The sequence below is a fragment of the Hylobates moloch genome, unplaced genomic scaffold (genome assembly GCF_009828535.3).
Source record: "Hylobates moloch isolate HMO894 unplaced genomic scaffold, HMol_V3 SCAFFOLD_13, whole genome shotgun sequence".
In the NCBI taxonomy this organism is placed as follows: domain Eukaryota; kingdom Metazoa; phylum Chordata; class Mammalia; order Primates; family Hylobatidae; genus Hylobates; species Hylobates moloch.
Window position 1 is genome coordinate 72,499,979 of NW_026652288.1, and position 23,437 is coordinate 72,523,415.

Genomic DNA, 23,437 nt, shown 5'->3' on the forward strand with positions numbered 1-23,437 from the left:
AATATAATTTAACACGCAGTTATCAGCTTTTTGTAATTTTCAGCTCAGTGCCGAATAGTGTGGACTGGAGAGATTCTTTGGATTGCTCTGTCAGATAGGATAAATCTTTTTGCCTGCAAAATGAGCTGTGGGCTTAAATGAACATCAGCAGTTTCAGAGCTAGTGCACCCAATTCCACACTTCTGCCTCTGTTACAGCTCCCATTGATTTTAATGATGATGTTCAAAGATTCACTCTGTCACACCTAGATGAGAACTGGCCTCATAAAATGTGCCTGAAGCTGGTAGATTTTATCTGTAGTTATGGTAAGGCAATCACCTTAGGGGGAAGTACTTGTAATTGGCTTAACTCTTGCTGTTTGTGATTAATCATCTCTTCTGAAATAAGATGATTTGGTGTAGTCTGCCCAGTAATTCTGTAATCACATGGAAGGCTTGCTGGCTAGAGAACAAAAGTGAGTTTGAGTTTTTTATTCTCACTTTCATTTCAAAAAATAGTAAACTGTACAATTGTATTTAAGTATTCAAGGATGGTCTAACAAACACAGCATTTTGAGCTCATTATGTAATTTGCTCATACTAACATCAGAGCTTGCTTTTGGAACATTTCCTTTGTAGTGTTGTGGGTGATTTGTGATGGCTCCATTCTTATGGGGGTCATGCTATTCTCACCTTTGGCATTTCAGTGTTCTAACCTGTAAAATAAGATAATTGAAGTTCAAAATCTGTAAGGTCTCTTTTAGTTTTCAGCTTATGAAAAATTTGTTTCAACTATTATTGAGTAACCATTAGATAATACATGATGTGCTAAATGCTATAGAGAATATACACGCATGTTTTTTATAGTTCAAAATTTATGGATTATATCAGGATTTTTTGCAAATGCCATCTCTTTGACTCCTCATTTAATCACCTGAGTTGACAGATGAGGAAAGTGGCTTCCTTGGGAATGGAGGAGCTTAGCTAGAAACCCAGGTCAAGGCTGACATCAAAGCATCTCTTCCTGTAGGTGCTGCTCCAGGCTGCATTAAATTCTTAAGTTATGGGCAATCCCTTTTAGGCCGGTACTTCCTGGACTCTTGCTTCTTCTGTAGGGACCTGTATTCAGGATACACTGGGGTTATTTCTTGATAATGAATCCCTATTCCCCAACATGGCTAAGACTAGTGACTCTCACATAGAAGATAGTAGACAAGGGCAGGAAAACATAATTTAACATGCAGTTATCAGCTCCTACCTTCCAGCTACGTTCAGTCCCGAGGGGAGCTATTGTCTCTGGTTGCCACTCATTTCTCTGAGAAATAGTTTTTTCGTGGACCTTGCCTCTCTGTGATGACTTCCAACTCCTCACCTGCTGCACCTGGGTTCCCCCAACCCTATTCTTAACCTAGTAGCCTAAGAAGACAATCTCCATACAGCCTCCTGGATACTCTGCAGACATATGATAGTCAGATACATGTTTTTAAAAGTGTCCCTTAGCTGCTGATTGGATTGGAAGTGAGCCAGAGGGACTCACTGGGAGACTTAGAGGAAGACCAGATGATAAAGCTGTAATAGCTCTCCTTTTTCTCTTAACCATCACCCTAGATGCATGCATTCTTATGTGCCATTCAAATGTTATGTCAAGATAAAAATGTACCATTTTGTGCTTATATTTTTGAGCCGTCATAGATGCCTCAGATATCCTACATATTTTATCTGTTCTCAAGTTTCACAAAATTCCTGAGGGTCTTGGATGAGGTGAGAAATGGGTTAATACACAATTGCTAAAAGTTAATGGCTAAAAATCATGCACTTTCCTATAAAACATATATAGGCAGTCCTCCTCCCCACTTTACACTGATATAAAAGGATGTGCAACATTGTTAGTAATTAAAGTAGTCAGATGGTAAAACTTCTCAAACTTCTCACCTTCTAGACAATGCTATCATTGACGATAGGTTAGATTATGCTGAGGCAACAAATAATCCCTAAATTTTAGAGGCTCAGTACAACAATTTTTTTTTTCTTGGGTTGATGTTCTCTGCAGATCTGAAAAACTCTTTGGGGCAACTGTTCTTTATGCTGAAACGTAATGAATCGATCATCTTGTAGAAGTATCATCTGGAAGATGTGGCTTCCTTAGATGGTGTGGCAGGGGAGAGTGGGGTAGAGTTGTGCACCATCTCCGAAATGCTTTGATCTGAAGTGACAAAGTCATTTTTGGTTTTAGATATTGGCCAAAGCAGGTCACCTGGCTACAGCTAACTTCAAGAGATTGGAGAAATGTGATCCTCCCTGTATGTAAAAGGAAAAGAGAATTGAAAAATATTGGTGAGCCGTAGTAATATTTACAATTATCAAGTATTAAGAAGGTTGGCAGTTGTGAGGAGATAGTTTTTGTACACTGATGGCATGTATGAATTGGTTAAATTTTATAGACGGTAATTTAAAACAATTAATAAAATATAAAATTACTTGGGTTCAACAATTTCAGCTATATGACTCCAGCTAAACTTTATTGAGCTCTTACTGTATAACAAGTGCTTTATAAGACATTTATACACTTTGTCATTTTTAATGCTTACTTTTGGGATTCATTCCAAGAAAATAAGTGGACAAATGTGTAAAAGTCCCACGGAAACATTTTGCTTTTCTAAATAGGAAACAATCTATCCACCAAGAAGGGATTCATTAAATAGCATATTTATACAACGAAGTGCTATCACATGAATCTGTGTTCTTGTCCGTGATCTATTATCTAGTGAAAAATAAACAAGGCGCAAATATAATGTTTTCACATTAAAAATATATAGGAAAGGAGTTTGAAAAGATAAACAATTTTTTAAAATGTAGTTCACTCAGTGTAATAAGATTACAGGATATTTTCCTCCTTTAAACTTTAAAAAGTTTCCTAAATCTCTTATAAGTATGTGCCTCCTTTAAAATAAAAAAAAGCAAATATTATTTTAAAGTAAATTGTAATCATTTATTTTTTAATGCTTCATTTTGCAAAAGGCAGCATCAAAACATACACCTCTAAAAGATACATATAACAGAGGGTTTGCTTTCAAAAAACTAAAACTCTTTTAAGGAGACAAAATTTTCACTTTTTAATTAGAGAAGAGTATAGGTACAATGCTCAATATATGTGGTAAAAAGAATGATTGCTGGAGGAGGTCAGAAGAAGTGAGAATTTGCCTTGAAAATTTTATAAAGGAAAGCAAACTTAGTTTGGCTCTTTTTTTTCTCTTTTAACTTTTAGTTTAGGTTCGGGGGTACATGTGGAGGTCTGTTATATAGGTAAACTTGTGTCATGGGGGTTTGGTGTACAGATTATTTGGTCACCTGTGTTTGACTGATAGGTATTTTTTCTGATGCTCACTTTCCTCCTAGCCTCCATTCCCAAGTAGGCCCCAGTGTCTGCTGTTTCCCTTTGTGTCCATGTGTTCTCATTATTTAGCTCCCACTTATAAGTGAGAACATGCCGCTCTTAATGGTGTGTGTAGATAATAAGGTGAGGTGAAAGAAAAATCATGCAAAAAATGCTATATTAAGTTAAGGTAAGCATCAATGTGGTGTTTAAGGACAAATAAAGGCATGAGCCTTTTAGAAGTAGAGAGACATTTAGAATTAGTGTCAGCTAGTTTCCGAAGGTGTAATGAGGAATCAGAGAGAGAAGGTATTCTTCCATTATCTAAAATGTGCCTGATTCAAATGTCTATCATCGGAGATATTTGAATTTAAACATTTCCTTGAAAAAGTAAACTTTAAACTTGGTTTTGGTTTGCTAAGAAAATTTATGTCAGGAAAAAATTTTTGCTGTGGAGGCCTAGCTTGACCATGCTTCCAAAAAAATTTAGTTGGTGACAATACCACGTTTTTATTTAAGTAAGAAAAAACAATTATTGGCCTGTTCATTTATTTAAACCAGTTTTTCTTTTCTCCCCATGCAATGCATGTTCCAAATAATCATATCTAGGATTATTTTCTATATATTACAAACCTACTGTATTTTTTGAAGAATAAAAGTCAATTTAGTTATTAAGATATAAATTTCTTTTTATTTCTTGGATGTGGGCAAACTTCTGGCACTCAATTTGAAAAGATTTATGTTTCTTATTGATTGCATAGAGAAACACTTTTTATATTAAGCAGTATTACATGGGGTACTGGATTCAACAATAGACTTTATTATTCATTTATTTATAGGCTTTTCCACTGTGAGTTGAAATCCTGTCTAGGTCCCAAGAGGAGGATTTTATCATATTTTTTAATGTCAATTTGAAGAAGCTCAGAACTTCTCCACCGTGGAATTGAAATTCTTAATAAATTTATACTGTAACATTTATTGAAATGCAGTAGGTCGGGACATTTTTTTTGTGGAGGATTTCCGTAAGTAGTAAGATAAATTTAATAGTATTCTGGTTGTAAACAAATGTTCTGTAGTCTTGCTTTATGTTTAAACTAAATCTATTCTAATTAATTCAGTTTCAGCCTCAGCTGTTCTTTCACCTCCAGCAGTCATACAGTAAACATATGTATATTTCTTTAATTTTTTCCCACTTAGGACCTAATACATGGTCAAATTGATTAGGAACATACATGCAAATCCAGCACTTAATAGAAAAAGGCATGCCTCTATATATCAAGAAAGCTTCATAATTTAAATCATTGAACAGAATGATAAACAGCTTTGTTTCAATGATTTCACTTTTAGAGATATTGCTGCAATTATTCAAATATATAACTTTCCTTTTTTTCTTCCCTAAAGGAAAAATGAAAACAGTCCGAGCAAATGGTGAAATATTAAGCTGAATGTGCTTTTCTTATTCCAGTTTTAAATGTTCTCAAGAAAAATTAAATGATGCTGATTGTAGTTTCAAGTTCCCATTGTGCTGCAGAGCTAAATAATAAAAATGAAATATATTTTTATAACTCAGTAGTGCAACAGAGCTGCAATTGGCTCTATCACATATAAAGAAGCTTTGTTTCAGCTACATTTTGTTGGGGATGCTTTTTCTATTTATAGGCTCAACAGGAGAGTCTTCTGGGAAATGACTACTTGATTTGGCTGTGTTTCTGTCAAAGAATTCTTTTCTTTTCTTTTTTTTTAAAGAAATCTCTGGTATAGAACATGCTGATCAATATGTAATGATATGGCTGGATCAATGACTTCTAATTTTCTTGGTTTGCCAAATGTCAACTGTATGAATGTATTGGCAGATTTTTAAAAAGTCTCTAGAAAAAATGCCCAAATCCAATATAGTTTTTTAATTTATCGTATTCATGAGTATTACATTTTATTTCAGATAAAGTTTATAGTTAATAGCATTTTTATTTTGTAAATGTTGCACTGTCCAAATTTTTCTTTTCCAACAATAGAAGTTCTTATTATTATTTCCCAGAGTGTGGAGTTTTTCATTAACATTGTGTATAATATCACCCTGAATAAAAGATAAACATTTCCAAGATAGTTTTAAGTATCATCACTTGTGACAATGCAACATCTTTCTTTTGGGCATTAAAAAGAACCTTTTTACACTTACAGAGGTCAGTTAGATGGTATTTCTTCTATCTAACTGTATTTTTGTACCCATTTTTACAGAATTAATTCATGCTTATTTTGGAAATTTAAACAAAATGGAAAAGTTTAGATAAAAATTGCTTTCCTCAAAATTACCCATCATTAGCCATTTTATATATTTTCCTTCAATCTTTCCTTTAGTAAATAGTTTTGTTTTACAAAGCTGACATACTAATATACATTCAATTTTATGTCCTTCTCTTTTTTTGCTTATGTTAAGTACCTCATTGTCTTATTAAAAACTCTAAAATGGGCCAGGTGCGGTGACTCACACCTGTAATCCCGGCACTTTGGGAAGCCGAGGCGGGCAGATCACCAGGTCAGGAGATGGAGACCATCCTGGCTAACACGCTGAAACCCCATCTTCCCTAAAAATACACACATACAAAAATAGCTGGGTGTGGTTGCAGGCACCTGTAGTCCCAGCTACTCGGGAGGCTGAGGCAGGAGAATCGCTTGAACCCGGGAGGTGGAGGTTGCAGTGAGATGAGATTGCGCCACTGCACTCCTGCCTGGGCGACAGAGCAAGACTCCATCACAAACAAACAAACAAACAAACAAACAAACAAACAAACACTCTAAAATGTCTTGTAGATTATTTTCCCCCACAAAAGTATATCGTTTGTCAAAAGCTTAGGAAAAGCTGCTGCCTCATTTTAGTATTTATCCTCTTTTCTCTTTTATAACCTTAATCTTTTCCTCTCAATCACTTCAATCTCTATCCCTCATTTTGAACATATTTTCTAAGCATATGTCTCATTCTAATTCTTGCCCTTTCTCCTCCTCCTTGAAAGAGGTCAATCTTTCACTTTTGAAACCATTCTATTTAGACTTCTGCCTCCAACAATCTGTAGCACAATGAGCTCTGGAAATTGGTGCCATGGACAGCTGGGGTACTCAACCCACTGGCCTTTTTGCAGTTTTACCTTGACCTCTCTGTGTAACCGGTTTTTGGAGGGCTACCCTTTCTCTGCCTACTCCTTAGTGTGCTGGTGTCTTCTTCTAGGACTCAGTCCTTGCTCCTCTGTTCAATCTTTGCACTCTCATCCTCTCCTGTGACCCCTACCACAACTCATGTGTCCATTACTCACAAGTACACCCTTCAGACCCAACTCTTCATTGGTTATGATCACTTAGGTGCTCCTCAGACAGTTCCAACTCTTTATGTCTAAATGCCACTATTCTTTCTTCTCTCTGCTTTGCTTCTATTGGATTCCCTCCTTCATTCTCCTCTTTCCAAAATCAGAATTTTGAGAAACCTCTTCACTCCTTCATTCTGACTCCTTCCCCTCTGTTAGCATGTCAAAAAGTCCTGAAAGACAACCTCTTTTGTACCACCCATGGCTGCCTCCTCTCCTCTCCAAAGCTGCTACCTCAATTCAGTCCTATGATATTGTTACCTTGAGTACTGGCTCCCACTACTCTGTTCCTCCTATTCACTGATAGTAGTGATCTTCAATCTGTTTGCCTAACAGTACTCAAATTGTAAGACTTAGATGAAAAGTTAACCTTATAAAAACGTTCCTGACTTTCATCTCCCCATTGTAAAGTTGAACACTCTTTCCCTTGTGACTCTCTACCGTACCATGCACATCCCTTCTCAGGGTACTTACACTCATATATATTTACATGTATTTTTTTTCTGTGTCAGACTGTAACCCACTATAAAGCAGAAATCATGTTTAGAAAAATATGACTTATTTGTCTTTGTATTTTTTGTGCCTGGAACATAGTTGATATATAGTAAGTCATAAATGTACAAAGGGTCAGATTGATAATACTTCATCTTTTTGTTTAGTAAAGTATTTTAAATATTTCCAATTTACTGTTTATATCTAATGCTATAAAACTTATAATAAATATTTATTTGAATTTTGCATTCTTTCTTAAAATAAGAATAATCCTCAGAAGTGAAATTACAGAGATAAACAGTATAAACATTTTAAAGATTCCTGATAAATGTTGCCCAAATACATATCAGAATATTTTCTGATGTTTCTAATAGTCCAACATAAATTTTTACAATGTTTTGTTTTTAAAAAAATAACATAGTGAAATCACAGATTCCTTGCAGTTTTCCTATCGGAGAGTTATTTTAAGGTTGGATAATGTTCAGTTTCTATTTGTAAACTCACATAGCAACATGCTGAAGTTAGTAATATTAAATTACCTTTTATCTTCCAACGTCATTGAAAGTACAGAAGATAGCATTTAATATAAGCCAAATAGGCAATGTATAAAAGATTTAGGGGTTTTTTTTCTTTCTTTTCTTTTGGTCACAGTCTAATAAATTCCTAGTGGACTTTTGATTATCAAGACACAGTGCAAGGCCTGCCTTTTTAACCTTCCTTTCTGAATAGACTATTGATTCAACTAAACTGCTTTTTAAAAATTCAATATGCACATCTGGGGAGTCTGCTACCTCTGTGCTTTACAGGAAGGTTGTGAGGATTAATACATTTATATAGCATTATGTGACTCTTGGATGAAAGGATTGGTATAAATAACAACTCTAGTACTGTTATTTAAAAGCGAACTTTCTTTGTGGAAAGTAAAAAAGGTTTCCATAGTAACTTTTGATTAAAAGTTATGTACTCCAGTACTTTTTTTTTCCAAAGGCGATCTCCAAGGAAGTCTTGAAAATTGTATACCTTGCCAACTGCTGACACGATGCAGCAGAAAGGATAAGTGATATAGGCTCATTTCTGTCCATCTATTTTAGGCAAGTATGGCCTTGATTTAGCCTCAGCTCATCTTAACTGCCCTGGGTGTGGTGTGTTGTGCTTTGCTTATATTTTGAAGTAATTTCTTGATGGATTTTAATTGTTTAATTAGATCTAAATTCATGTGAATAATTTCCTAGCAGATCTCTCTCTTTCTCTCTCTCTCTCTGTTTCTCTCTTTCTTTTTAGAGGAGGGATCCCGTGTGATCATGGATGCATGGGGTTTTGGTAGCTATGGTAACCACATCATAAACCTTGATGGATGGCAGGTGTTTTAAGTACTTCAACTATTAGAACCTTATGGGCACTCGATGTGTTCAGCCAAGAATGACATTTGCTCACAGGGATCGTAAAACAAAAAGAACCTCTACCCTTGATTTGGCAGCAAGGAGATAACAGACAATACTAACGAGGACATAATGAAACTAGATGAGGATTACTCTGATAAATACTACTAAAAGGGTGAAACGGGGGGGCTAAGGCAGAGAGTATAGTTTAACTGGTGATGCAATGTAATCATTCTCTGCACTGTACGTGTATCTGATGGCAAACACTGCGTTTATATATTATTGTCTAGGAGCCCTGACATCCTGCATTGTGTGTGAGTCACAAGCCAAATTTTAATGACCAATTCTAAGTCCAGAACTTTTGAAAATTAGAATATGTTTACCTGAAATATGAGAAAGAAAACATAGCTGTTAAGTTTTTAGATGATTCAGGAGTGAGAATGAGAAGATGGTAGGCAGCCAGTTAGGTGACAGAATATGGATTGAAAATCACTCAGATGAATGAAAGTGCGCACTTCCATGAGTGTGGTTAACAGCAAGTAGAATGGTTTAAAAGTGATGAACCCAATGCTCACACTAAAGGAGAAGCATTTTAAAAAGATATTTAATATGCAAAGGAGACTAAAAGTAATCAGGGTCCTGTAACAGAAAATATTGTGTTTAGGAGAATAGATCACTGAGTGCTATCTAATAAATGAGGAACTTTAGAAAGTGGTAGGTTTTGATTGAGTAACAAACACAGCACCTGAGGTAGTTTCAGAGGACTGCAATAGTCCAGGATCAAAGGGAAGATGAAAAAAAGGCAAAATTAACAACAGCCTTCAACATGTTTCTGTCACTCCTGCTCAGTTGTTTCCTAGGTTAAAAGAAACAAACTGAAATGGAGTGTAAGAGGTTTAAAAAAGTCATAAAGGCATTTTCCAGGCAGTAAATTCTGTTAAGTATTAGAAAAGCTTTATTGGGGAAAAGTATGAAATCATCCTCCTTAAGCGACTTTAAAAACAGGATGGTAATTTTGTTGTGTTATTAAAGAGAGGTAGAGTGGGCTCTATACATCTTCAATTCTCTCTTTAAAACCTAGTTTCCTTTCTGATTAAAAAAACATAAAAATATCAATTTTCTCTGTGATATTTGCCTATAAAATTCCATGGAATGCAAATCTAATCCACCATTTACTAACAAATTCTAGGTATCATGAGATTTCAAAGGGCCTTGTGATAAAATTCCCTCTTTGGATATCCTTAATCAACCTGAGTTGGTAATCTTTCCTTTGACTTTTCTCCTTGCAGCTTTTTCCTTACTTAATTGAATCATTCATATAAAAATGCATCAAATTTTCAAGTTCTGTCATAATATGAATAAGTGGAATAGTTTTTCTGACAGTTTAAAAAGTTATAAAAGAGATGAAAATTGCTCAGAGCCAATATAATATTTTATTAGGCTTAGATTTTTTTCCCTCTGTTTGTTGCTACCATTTCATTTTGGTTTTAATCAGGGTTATGTTGGCTCACATAACATATGCCACTCCAAGTACCTGAATCAAAAATGGTAATTTATCAGTAGGCAATGAGAGAAGCTCATGGAACTAGAGGGGTGCAAGTACAGCTGAGCCTCACTGAAGGACTGAAATCAGGAGCTGGAACTGTATTGAGTACCAGGCAATCCTCCCACATCCCGTTTTTTCCGTGTAGCTGGTGTCAAAGGTAAAACCCTTTACACGACCAAGGTACTTGATATAAGACCTTGAGCTCCAGTGTCAAATTTTTATTGAAGCATTCTGATAAAATCAGTTTGGATCCACTTTGTACCCTTGAGCTAATCAAGTCCAGGAGAGTGCTGACATCTGGCAGTGGCTTTTCAAAGTGTGGCTTTTGGACGAGCAGCATCAGCAGCATCAGGGAATTTGTTAGAAATGCAAATTCTCGAGCCTTACCCCAGATCTTCTGAATAAAAATTATAGAGTTGGAGCCCAGAAATCTGAGTTTTAATAAGCTCTTCAGGTAGATCTGAGACAGACTAAACTTGGGAAACTCTGAAGGGTGACAGCCCATCTGGGTTTCCCTTCTGGTTTTAGCACTTTTAAGTCTGGCATCCCAGGAAACCTCTGAGTCCAGAAAAAACAAAGATGGCTGACGACTTATCCTGGGTTTACTTCCTACACAGTAGGGCCCATGGGAGCAGGTGTTCAGATAAGGGGGCCTGGAAGGTTCTCTCAGAAGGGGATGTAAGAGTGGTGGAAAAATAATTATAAATTAGTATTTTGAAGAAACTCCTCTATTTTTAATTATATTTGAGCAACCCCCTAATTTAACTGGAAAAAATATGTTACTAAAAGAACCGTCTCTAAGGTAGCCTAGCATTCCTAGTGTATACCCTCAACTTTTGACTTCCATGTTTTTAAAACATGATGAGCAACCCAGTTAGGTTATCAAAGCATCCTACAGACTGTTAAACTTCTAGGGCTGCCTTGTGGTTGCTAACTCTATGAGTTAAAAGGGGAAACTGCCAGAATTAATCACAATAACAGTGATGAATAGAGAGAAGCTACAGCTTCTCTTGTTTTGAAAGTACAAGGTCAAAACAATATATTTATAAATAAATTTTAATTTGTGAGAACCAGAATTTCACATTACAGAGCTTAAGCAAGTCAGGGAAGTACTTTGTTGGCATGGATAGTCAAAGATATTCCATTATTGAACTCACTCCGGAGATGGTTGCGTTTCATTGTTCTTTCTAGAACTCTGAGACTCAAGGGAGTTATCATTCTACATTAAATCAAAAACCTCTAAACACGTTCATCGTAATGAAAAAAATCTTTCACAATGGACAGTTTGAAAGATGTAAAAGTTACTCTCTGTCACTGAGATTTTATGGGGAAAGCTGGTTCTCAGCACTACCTTTCTAAGCTTTCCAATAAATCAACACTATTGAAAACATTTAAAAGTGTCAGTGTAGCATAGAAATTATCCCTATAGAAAATTATGACTTTTTTTTGCTTTTCTATTGCTTCAAGAACACTTTACGATATTGCCAATGCCTGCCACTCCTCTGAACCCTACAGCAGATGTGAACAGAATCATATATCAGAAAACATGACAGCTCTGCATTCTTAAGAAATTCTTATTGAACAAAATGCATTAACACTTCCTAGCTGCATTGGGATTAATAGTAAATCACCAGGAATCACATTCTGTGAGATTTAAAAGAGACTTAGAATCTTCCAATTTAAAAGACTTAAAGCTGAGCAGCTCTGGGGATTTATAGAGTTTTCAAATTTGCTAATACTGGAAATGCTACTATTCTGTAAAGTCTTCATTAAGCAAAATAAATAACATCTTTTACCTTTTCAGAGGGAAACTTTAACTTCTAGAAGGAAAGTATTATGTAAGGTGTAAAACTTGCTCTAACATTCCATTCAATTGAAGAAGCTACTTAATGACATGCTGCGGTTTAATTATTTTGTTAAAAGAGCCCATTGATGAGGGCTGATTTATCATTGTTTGATTTATGAATTAATCCTGGATCAAACAAAAATTGGTAGGAAAACCTATATCAACTTATGGAATAATATTTTTCACAAACACCTTTAAGTAAAATATTAAAGTGTTTGAACATTTCTGAACCTGGGACAGTTAAACTTCCCAGAGGGAAGCTAGTCCCATATTTCTTAAGTGCTTTAATTGTGCACTTGATTCTAAATAAAGACCTGAGAGAAACTTTCTACTTTGTAATTAAATTATTGAGTTGAAAGAGTATCTAGACAATTAGGTCCACCTTTTTTATTTTATACATTAGAAAACTGAAGCCGTGACTTGACCAAGGTTGTAAAGTGGAAGGTACTTATTTCAGGGGGAAAACACTGATGTTTAAATTTGATCAAAATGAAAATACCATATGTGAATTTCCTTCAAATTTTGGCCTATTATTTGGAAAATGAAAATTTACACTGAGAAAAACAACTTTAGTATTTAATGGTGTGATATGTATACATTCAATAGTTTCATATCAGGTATGTGCAAAATAGAACTCAACAAAACAGAATTTATTTTCTAATAAATTATTTTCCTCTTTGAATCTTCATTATTGCTCATCAGAAGATAATTTAAAGTTTTTTTATTTGTACATATTCCAATCACTTCCGGTTTAAAGCTTAGTTTTTCTTAGGTCCATCAGATTCAAGTAATTTTTTTTTAGTCTGATTTGGGTATAATTGGCTCAGTCACTGTTTTGTTTCCAACACTGTTTAGTTGAAAGTCTCCCCCTGCCCCTTTCCTCCTGCCTCCTTCTCCTATGTGTCTCTCTGAGCCTCCTTTCTTCCTTCCTCATTCTCCCATAACACTAATGATATCTATAGTAAGGGTCCTACAGTGGAGAATTGGGCTGGATGTGCTTGTCCAAATCTTGGATTGGTTTTTGGGACAGACCATATGTTACCACCAGTGTCTTAGAAGTTGAGTCTTTTGGTTACTGTATTCATTAGTCATGTTAGTTAATTATGGGATGTCTCACTGCTCTTGTTCTTTATGCTTCTGGAAAAATATCCACACCACAGCCAATGTTTATGATTCTTTCATAATCTTGTGGGGTTGAGTACTTCTATCATTCACGCTCCCCATTACCTTTTGAAGAGGATTCTCTGGACACACACACACACACACACCCCCTGCTGAATCATTTTCATCCTTGAAAGAGAGAGAGAGATATACCAGAACCAGACAGTGCACAGATACTTTCTTTTCTTAACTCTGTCTATTTAGCTGTGTCACCCTGCCATTAATCTAAAATTCTCCTTTCTTAGTGTCCAGCACCAAAGGGCATCTGTGGGTGCTGTTCCTTAGCCAAATCCTATAGGAACAAAAAGGCTAGTGAAATTTCCAATCACTTGGTCTTTAGGTCTCCGAAGTTTCGTGCCTAGACTAGTTGACTGCCACCCTATATTGTGAGGACAAGCACCTTCCTTCTCCAAACTCCAGGCTCAAACATGTATTTATCTTCAAATCCTCAAAGACTGGCAAAGGCTTAAAGATTAGTACTGATTTATTTACATCTTTGCTGGATTTAGGGGCTAACACCAAGTGGTAAAGTCCTATTTGAGTTTAGGTATTTTGGAGTAAGCATTATTATTATTATCATTTTTGTTTTGTAGAAAGCAGTTTCTGCAGTGGTCTATGCCCTTTTAGTTTTGCTACCAGAGGAAAGGAGAAATCAGTAGGGAGCCCAGGAGAACAAAAAATAAGGTTTTTATTGATATTTTATCTTCCCATTTTCCTGCAGCTTTGGATAACCTAGTACATATCAGCAGAGAAACAGTAACCATTTTAAACAATTGTAAAGACTTTATGGTCTGCATACTTAATAGCGGTCATTGATCAAGCAGTTTGGAAGCCAATGGAAAGAACGTAGAAATTTTCACTTTATTTCATGTAATAGCTGTGCAAGGTAAAATATAGGTATGTTTAGATATCTGGGAGCATTTTTAAAACACTAGCAAAAACTGTGTTAAAAGTGGATCATGCCTGTCTACATCTGTTTTATGCTGCTATAACAGAAAGCCACAGACAGGGTCATTTATAATTAACAGAAAATTATTTGGCTCACAGTTCGGGAGGCTGGGCAGTCCAAGAGCATTGTGCCATTATCTGGTGAAGGTTTTCATGCTGTGTCATCCCATGGTGAAAAGACGACAACAAGAGAGGGCAAGAGCAAGAAAGCAAGAGGAGGCCAAACTAGATTTTATAACAAACCCACTCTTGCAATAGCAAACCTACTCTTGAGTTAACAACATTAATTCATTCATGGGGTCAGAGGCCTTATGACCTAAGCATCTCTTATTATGCCCCACCTACCAACACTGTTGCATTGGGGATTAAGTTTACAACACATGAACTTTGAGGGAGACATTCAAACCACAGCAATACCTCAATAAAAGGTATTTGTTTTTTAATATAAAATTTGAAAATACTTTGATTCAAAAAATATATCTGGCTGACCAGAATGACGCCTTTTACAAATCACGGCATACATTTAGTGAGCATTTATAATTGGACAAGCACTGTCCTTAGTATTTTATGCTTATTAAATGATTTAATCCTCACAACTGTGTATGGCAGCTTTGCTATTAACCCTTGTCAGTTTACAAATGAAAGTACTGAGGCTCAGTGGGATTAGATGACTTGCCCAAGTGTGGCAGATAGTGAGTGGAGAGCTGGGATTATAAGTCCCGGTGTCCAGTGTCAGAATCTTTGCTCATAACTACTATATTATACTATATGGTTTTTCGGAGATATCATTACATCTGACAATTAGTATTACTTATGCCATCTTGGGAGTTAGATGTAAAAGGAAGTATCACATCATCCTAGAGTGCAATTGTCTTTTCTGGGTCTGAGTAAATGTTCCCTACATTACTCTTATCTCGAAAAGATAATGGTGCTTATTGTCTGCCTTCCCTGAGTATATTTAAAATATAACAACTCTGAAATCTGTACAAAGTTAATTCAGCAGGTTTTGTTGGAATTCTGGGGTCTGCATACTTTTGCTAGTATCCGGGTGTTCTGATGATCATGCAGGTTTCTTTCTGGCCCTTTGTGTTACTAATGTACCTGTTTCTGAGTGTTGAGGCTGTACCCCTGAACCTCATGAAATGCTTTTCCGCACATTCCAGGGAGAAAAACAACCATGCAAAGGCACTGGAGTGGGCTGGGAATGAGATTTTCATGTTTGAAGATAGGAAAAAATGCCAGTGTGGGTGCGGCTTAGTGAGAAGTGGGAAAGGACTAGAAACTGTCATCATAGGGATCATATCATAGAGGTCAGATCACAGAGGGCTTGATAGGCTGTGGTATGGAGTTTGCGTTTAATTGCAAATAAAATAAACATCATGGAGGCTTTTATGTAGGGACTGACATCATCAAATTTAATATCTTAACCATCAAATAAAATTAAGGCAGCTTTTTCATAGTAAAGCATTTTTACCAGGCTTTCCATCAAAGAGGAGATGGGCAGCCAGACTACTTTTCCAAAGATGTTTAAGTTTGCTCAGATATTCTTAAAAGCTTTTTATCCCATATTTTATATGCAATATCATAGACCACTCTACTATGCAATTAAAAGTTATTTAAAAATTCTTTTTGCTTGTTTTTAATATAAAATTTGAAAATACTATGATTCAAAAAATATGTTTTGGGATTTACTGTGTGTATTACTTTTCAATTTACATGGTGACAAATTACCACAAACATAGGAGCTTAACACATAGTTATTCTCTTACAGTTCTGTAGGTTAGAAGTCTGACTTAGATTTTGGTGGGCAAAGGCCAAGGCATTGGCAGGACCGTGTTCCTTTTCAGGGGCTTGAGAAGAAACTCCTTTCCTTGCCTTTTCCAGCTTCCAGAGGACACTCGAATTCCGTGGCACCTAGTCCCCTTCCTCCATCCTCAAAGCCAGCAATGTGAGCAATTTGAGTCTCTCTGACTCTTCTTCTGGGGTCACGCCTCCCATTTGACTCCAGCTGTTAAAGGTCCTCCACTTTTAAACCTCCGTGCGATTAACTGAGCTTACTCAGATAATCCAGAATCATTTTTATTTTTCTATATCAATATCCTTAATTTAATCCCATATGCAAAATCTCTTTTGCCATGTAAGGTAACCTATTCACTGGTTCTAGGCATTAGAACATGGCCATCTCTGTGTGTGTTGGGGGCACCGTTCTGCCCATCACACTGTAGATTGAAATTTTTATAAAAAGTTCTGTGTAACATAAAAGTTTGAAGATGTTTGAATCTGGCATTCTGAATGGTGATTTTTTTAGTGTGGCTTTCTTTTTTCTCTATAAAATCAACAAAATATTTCATCATTTTCTGAAACCTTTACCAGCTCCGTTATGCCTTAAATGTGTACAGAAGCTTCTATATTACACATAAATTGTTTTTCTTTCAATTGTTTCCTCTCCCCAAGTATTCTTTCCTTTTATTTGTGCATTATCTTTATGTCAAAGCATTTCTCAACTTGACATTTTCTTTCCAAGGTTTTAGCCTCCCATTGCACAGGCTTTTTATTGCTTCACAGGAGAAACTCATCACAAAGTTGTTTTTATTCGCCACCTGATTACTTTACTTTTTGACACCAACGTCATTTTAACCTCTGATGCTTTGTATTTGAAAGAGGTTGTAGATGGAGACAATTAAAATTCTATTAGTGTTCTTGGCTAAGTGTCAGTTTTAAAATAGATTAAGGTTTATGTGGTTTAAACATGTACATATGTATATATGTGTATATGTGTATGTATATATGCATGTATTTTATAAACTTTCATTTATAATTTCTTCCCATTATATTACTACCTGGCAGCTGACTACCTGTGATATAGTTAGACTGCCAAACACTGAGTTCTACAGAGAGTACAAATGCAGGTAGAAAGAGTTGGAAAGATACAATCATCAACAGATTACAAATGCTCTTGTTGTTACCTATTTCCAAAGACTGTACAAGCCTATGATATGAGAGTTCCTATTAACTCATTCACACAGATATTTGGACTTAGAGTTAAATCTCTTTAAGCAAGTCTTAATTTAAAAAGTACGTGACAGCAAATTTGTATGTCTATTCCACTTAGTAAGAAGGACCAAAAAACTTCTCACAGGTTTTGTCATTTAATTTGTTCTGTCCCTACATTTTTGTAAATGTTATGGCTGTTCTTTGACAAGTCTCTAATTTTTCAAATAGAATGACTGTTCATGAGAGGATTTCAATTTTCAGTACTTGGCTTTTTCTTTGTCTTTTTTTCCTCCTTAAATATACAGCTTAAATTGTGAAAAAGCCAGTTTGAACTTCAGCTACTCAAATTTAAATATCAACCAAAGTCTCCTTAAATCCTATGATATTTTGATTTGTGCTCAAATCCCTACATTTTTATGTCACATTAGAGGAACTCTGACCTTTCTACTCCTTAGCTGGAAGGATAGGAAAGCCTAATGTCTGGATCATTCTGGAGGCTCTACTTTTTACATTTTTTTTTAACTGCCTCTGTTTCCGAAGTTTGAACTATGAATGAATTCCTTTGCAGATTGGTAGTATTATTTTGAGCCTTTCAGGAAGTGGGGTGTGTGACAGGGATGGTTGATAAATAAACGTAAAGCTTGATATTATCATTGTGTGGGGCCACTGAGAGGCCAGGTTATAGGAGTGGCTTTTAGAAAACTTGTTTCCTTAATCTCTGAATTAAAACATATAAATATTTTGAAAATCATATTTCAATATAAACTAACCTAATTTAGGAAAGTATTCAGAACTTTAAAATAGTCACTGGATAAATTTAAAATAATGTTACTGCTCAGTTTGTGAAAATATTCAGGTCAACTTACACCGATTTGAAAATATTATATTTACAGACAAATGGCACAAATATATCACAGGCCTAAAAATTGGTTTATAGAACAATCTAAACATTACATGCAGAGTCAAGATATTTTAAGGATGTGCTTGAGGGAGTGCAAACCTTCATTTCATGGGAAAATAAAGAACTCAGTGCTAAGGAAATTGATGTTATGCTAGAAAGTTCCCTATCTGAAATATGTATACAAACTGTGAAGGGGAAAAGAAGGCCATCTGTCTAACACATGACTTCCAAGTATTCAAGACAAAAGTCAAGACTTTAATGGGTATAGCTCAATATTTTAATTTTTCCACTAAAAATCTTTCAATATTTAATTCTTACACACTTGAGCATTGATTGGATGAAAGGATGTGCAATTTGCTGTGGAGTATTCAAAGTTGAATTTAAGATGGCCTATGCACTCATGGCCATTTAATAGGAGAGAAAAATCATGCATGCAAATAATTACTGAACTTAGTAGAGCGTTTGCTGCCATAAAAAAGGTAGAGTTTAAATATGAGACTTCAGAGGGCAAATAGTTACATTCAGCTGGTTCAGGAAAAGTTTGTTGTTGAAATTAGTATTTGAATTACACCTTGAAGGTTATTTATAACTCTGGGTATTCAGAAGGAACAATACAGGGAAGATATGGAAGAGAGGAGGAGCAGAGGATGTAGTTCAAGTGCAAATACAAAAGGACAGAATGAGACAAAGGACACACATACCAAACTGGCACTCCTTAGGCCATCTGAAGGCATATTTTCATTGGCTTGAAAAAGATCAACTTTTCTTCTGAATTAGTTTTCTGCATTTAAAAATCAGGGGATTGTCTATTAAAATACAGAGTCCTGGCTTCTCTTGAGATGCCAGGCCCCCTTGGGTTCGTGGTAATGATCACCTGGAGCTGAGTAGTGCAACCTCCTTCAGGTGTGGCCTGTGGCTTCCATTGTTTTTTTTCTGCCCCAAGATTACTTCACACATTTTCTTACCCTGCCTTGTCTCTGTTGGCTTTAGAGGCTTCAACCACTGAGTTAGAGCCAGATCATGAAGTGTCTTATATGAATAAGCTAGCAAATGTAACTTTTTATCTCTTGTATAAAAGAAAAGGGCTTTTGAGGAAAAGAGTGTTGTAACCAGAACAGTGCTTCAGAAAGATCTGAGAGCTGACTGGGCGTGGTGGCTCATGCCTGTAATCCCAGCACTTTGGGAGGCCAAGGTGGGTGGATAACCTGAGGTCAGCAGCTCAAGACAAGCCTGGCCAAAATGGCGAAACCCTGTCTCTACTTAAAATACAAAAATTAGCGGAGTGTGGTGGTGGGCGCCTATAATCCCAGCTACCCAGGAGGCTGAGACAGGAGAATCGCTTGAACCCAGCCTGGGTGACAGAATAAGACTCTGTTTCCAAAAAAAAAAAAAAAAAAAAAAAGAAAAAGATCTGAGACCTGTATTTTAGATGAATTGAAATGGTAAGAATTAAGGGTGGAGAGAATGGTTAGGAAGCTACAAAATAAATCAAGTAAGAAATGAGGTTGAAACTAGGAGAGAGTGGCAACTTAAAGAAATTATGAAAGTGGAATGCATGAGATGTGTGAGCATGCAATGGTATGTTCATCATAGCACTATTCACAACAGCAAATACATGAAATCAACCTAGGTGCCATCAATGGTGGATTAGATAACAAAAATGTGGTACATATACACCATGGAATACTATTTCAGCCACAAAAGAATGAAATCATGTCTTTTGCAGCCACATGGATGCAGCTGGAAGCCATTATCTTAAGTGAATTAATGCAGAAACAGAAAATTGAATATTACATGTTTTCACTCATAAGTGGCAGCTAAATACTGGGTACTTGTGGATATGAAGATGACAATAATAGACACTGAGGACTAATAGAGTGGGGAGGAAGATAAAAAATGGGAGCAAGAATTGCAAAACTAACTGTTGGGCACTATGCTCAGTATCCGGGTGACAGGATCATTTGTATTCCAAACCTCAGCATCATACAATATACTCATGTAACAAAGCTGCACATTTACACCCTGAATCTAAAACAGGAGTTGAAATTAAAGAAAAAAGATATGCCAGACATGGTGGCTCAAGTGCTGTAATCCCAGCACTTTGGGAGGCTGAGGAGGGAGGATTGCTGGAGCCCAGGAGTTGGAGGACAGTCTGAACACATGGTGAACCCTTGTCTCTATAAAAATTATGATAATTAGCCGAGTTTGATGGTGCATGCCTGTAGTCCCAGCTACTCAGGAGATTGAAGCAGGAAGATCACCTGAGCCTGGGATATGGAGTCTGCAGTGAGGCATGATCACAACATTGCATTTTAGCCTGGGTGACAAAGCAAGACACTGTATAAAAAAAAGTGTGAGGTTTGAGAGAGAGAATAATTCAAATGTCTTATTTGTCTCCATCTCTATCTTCTACCAAGTGTCTACATAATATTTAATTTGTGTTTAAAGGATATCAGAGAAAACAACCCTATGAAGCTTTTGGTTTTATTTATTATAAGAATGCCAAGGATATTGTTTATATATTACATAGAATCTTTTCAGGATAACTCATTAAAGAAATTTCTCTGTAGTCTTGGTAGTAGGAGCACGTGTGCTTATACTGTACTGTTGTGTGGTTTTTCTTTGTATGGACAATGTAAACATGTAACTACTCATATTTATCTTTTTTCTTTGGCTGCTATAGAAATCTCAGAGCCACAAGTGTGCCCACATAATTTTACAACATGTACTTTGTGTACTAACTTTATTCTTGGCTCCATCTTAAGTTTTATTTTTAAATATTTTTTTCTTTGATCTCATTGTGCTTTCTACTTATTTTTAAAGTATTTATGTAACTTTACAGTTTTTTTAAATATTGCCTTACATCCTTTTAAGAACAATCTAGTGTATAAAGAATATATTGTAATCATATTAACTATTCTCATGTTTAAATTAAGCCCTCAATTTTTACCGTCTATGGCTCTATGAAGATCAAATAGAAAGGTAACTAGATTTGATAGAAAGTAAACTAATGTATGCCCTTAATGAAGATTCCTAAGGTTTGAAAATCCAGGATAAATGCATAGACCTCAAGAAAATCCAAGAAATAATACTCAGAAAAGGGTAAATATTAAAGATATGTTACCAAGTTAGTAAAAGCCAATAAAAGATCTTGTTCCATTATAAAAGACTATTTAAAAACACACATTTCAACATAACTTAATATAACATTCACCTTGATTTGGATATAATTTTAACCTGGAGTTATGTCTAAAAGATGTTTTCCAGGCTTGGGAAAAATCTCTTTGCTTGTGACCAAAATATTGATTAAGGAATATAACCCACTGTATTAGTCCATTCTCACTCTACTAATAAAGACATGCCCAAGACTGGGTAATTTATAAAGGAAAGAGGTTTAATTGACTCACAGTTCAGCATGACTGAGGAGGCCTCAGGAAACTTACAATCATGGTGGAAGGGGAAGCAAACATGTTCTTTTTCACATGGTGGCAGCTAGGAGAAGTGCCAAGCAAAAGTGGGGAAAATCCCCTTATAAAACCATCAGATCCCATGAGAACTCACTTACTATCACGGGAACAGTAGCATGGGGGTAACTGTCCCCATGATTCAATTACCTCCCACTGGGTCTCTCTCATATCACATGGGGATTATGGAAACTACAGTTTAAGGTGACATTTGGGTTCTGACATAGCCAAAGCATATCATTCTGCCTCTGGCCCCTTCCAAATCTCATGTCCTCATATTTCAAAACACAATCATGCCTTCCCAATAGTCTCCCAAAGTCTTAACTCATTCCAGCATTAACTCAAAAGTCTAAAAGTCTCATCTGAGACAAGGCAAGTCCCTTCCACCTATGAGCCTACATGATCAAAAGCAAGTTAGTTCCTTCCTAGATACAATGGGGGTACAGGCATTGGATAAATGCACCCATTCCAAATGGGGGAAATTGGCCAAAACAAAGGGGATACAGGCCACATGAAAGTCCAGAATTTAGCAGGACAGTCAAATCTTAAAAGCTCTGAAATTGTCTCCTTTGACTCCATGTCTCATATCCAGGTCACACTGATGCAAGAGGTGGGCTCCCACAGCCTTGGGAGGCTCTGCCCCTGTGGCTTTACAGGTTACAGTCTCCCTCCTGGCTGCTTTCACTGGCTGGCGTTGTGTCTGTGGCATTTCCAGGAGCATGGTGTAAGCTGTCAGTGGATCTACCATTTTGTGGCCTGGAGGACAGTGGCTCTTTTCTCACAGCTCCACTAGGCAGTGCCCCTGGTGGGGACTCTGTGTGTAGGCTCCAACCCCACGTTTCCTTTCTGCACTGCCCTAGCAGAGGTTCCCCATGAGGGCCCTACCCCTGCAGCAAACTTCTGCCTGGACATCCAAGTGTTTCCATACATCCTTGAAATCTAGTCAGAGGTTCCTAAATCTCAGTTCTTGACTTCTGGGCATGGACAGGCCCAATACCACGTGGAAGCTGCCAAAGCTTGGGGCTTGCACCCTCTGAAGCAATGGCCCATGTTGTATGTTGGCCCCTTTTAGCCACACCTAAAGTAGCTGGGATGCAAGGCTGCACACAACAAGGGGGGCCCTGAGTCCAGCCCATAAAGCCATTTTTCCATCCTAGGCCTCTGGATCTGTGATGGGAAGGGCCTCTGTGAAGGTCTCTCACATTCCCTGGAGACATTTTCCCCTTTGTCTTGGCAATTAACATTTGGTTCCTCATTACTTATGCAAATTTCTGCAGCAGGCTTGAATTTCTCCCCAGAAAATGAGTTCTTCTTTTCTACTGCATTGTCAGGCTGCAAATTTTCCAAACGTCTATGCTCTGTTTCCTCTTGAAATCTTTGCTGCTTAGAAATTTCTTCTGCCAGATACCCTAAATCATCTCTCTCAAGTTCAAAGTTCCACAGATCTCTAGAGCAGGGGCAAAATGCCACCAGTCTCTTTGCATAGCAGGAGTGACTTTTACTCCAGTTCCCAACAAGCTCTTCATCCCCAACTGAGGCCACCTCAGCCTGAATTTTAAATCACTGTCAACATTTTGGTCAAAACCATTCAACAAACCTCTAGGAAGTTCCAAACTATCCCACATCTTCCTGTCTTCTTCTGAGTCCTCTAAACTGTTCCAACCTCTGCCTGTTACCCACTTCCAAAGTTGCTTCCACATTCCCAGGTATCCTACAACAGTACCGCACTCTACCGATACCAATTTACTATATTAATCCATTCTCATGCTGCTAATAAGGACATACCCAAGACTGGGTAATTTATAAAGGAAAGAGATTTAATTGACTCACAGTTCAGCATGGCTAGGGAAGCTTCAGGAAACTTACAATCATGGGGGAAGGGGAAGCAAACACGTCCTTCTTCACATGGTGGCAGCTAGAAGTGCAGAGTGAAGGTGTGGAAAAGCCCCTTATAAAACTATCAGATCTCTTGAGAACTCACTCACTATTAGGAGAACAGCTG

The 23,437-nt window shown here is 36.7% G+C and overlaps 1 long non-coding RNA gene across 1 annotated transcript; it reads right to left on the reverse strand.

Annotated features, from left to right (window-relative positions):
* Positions 1 to 556: 556 nt before the first annotated feature.
* On the reverse strand, positions 557 to 14,333 carry LOC131380920 (uncharacterized). Its single transcript, XR_009209221.1, has 4 exons — positions 14,174 to 14,333; positions 1,911 to 2,276; positions 913 to 1,097; positions 557 to 694 (listed from the first exon to the last, which is right to left on the reverse strand). It is a non-coding gene; the product is annotated as an uncharacterized LOC131380920 (long non-coding RNA).
* Between the last annotated feature and the right edge of the window lie 9,104 nt (positions 14,334 to 23,437).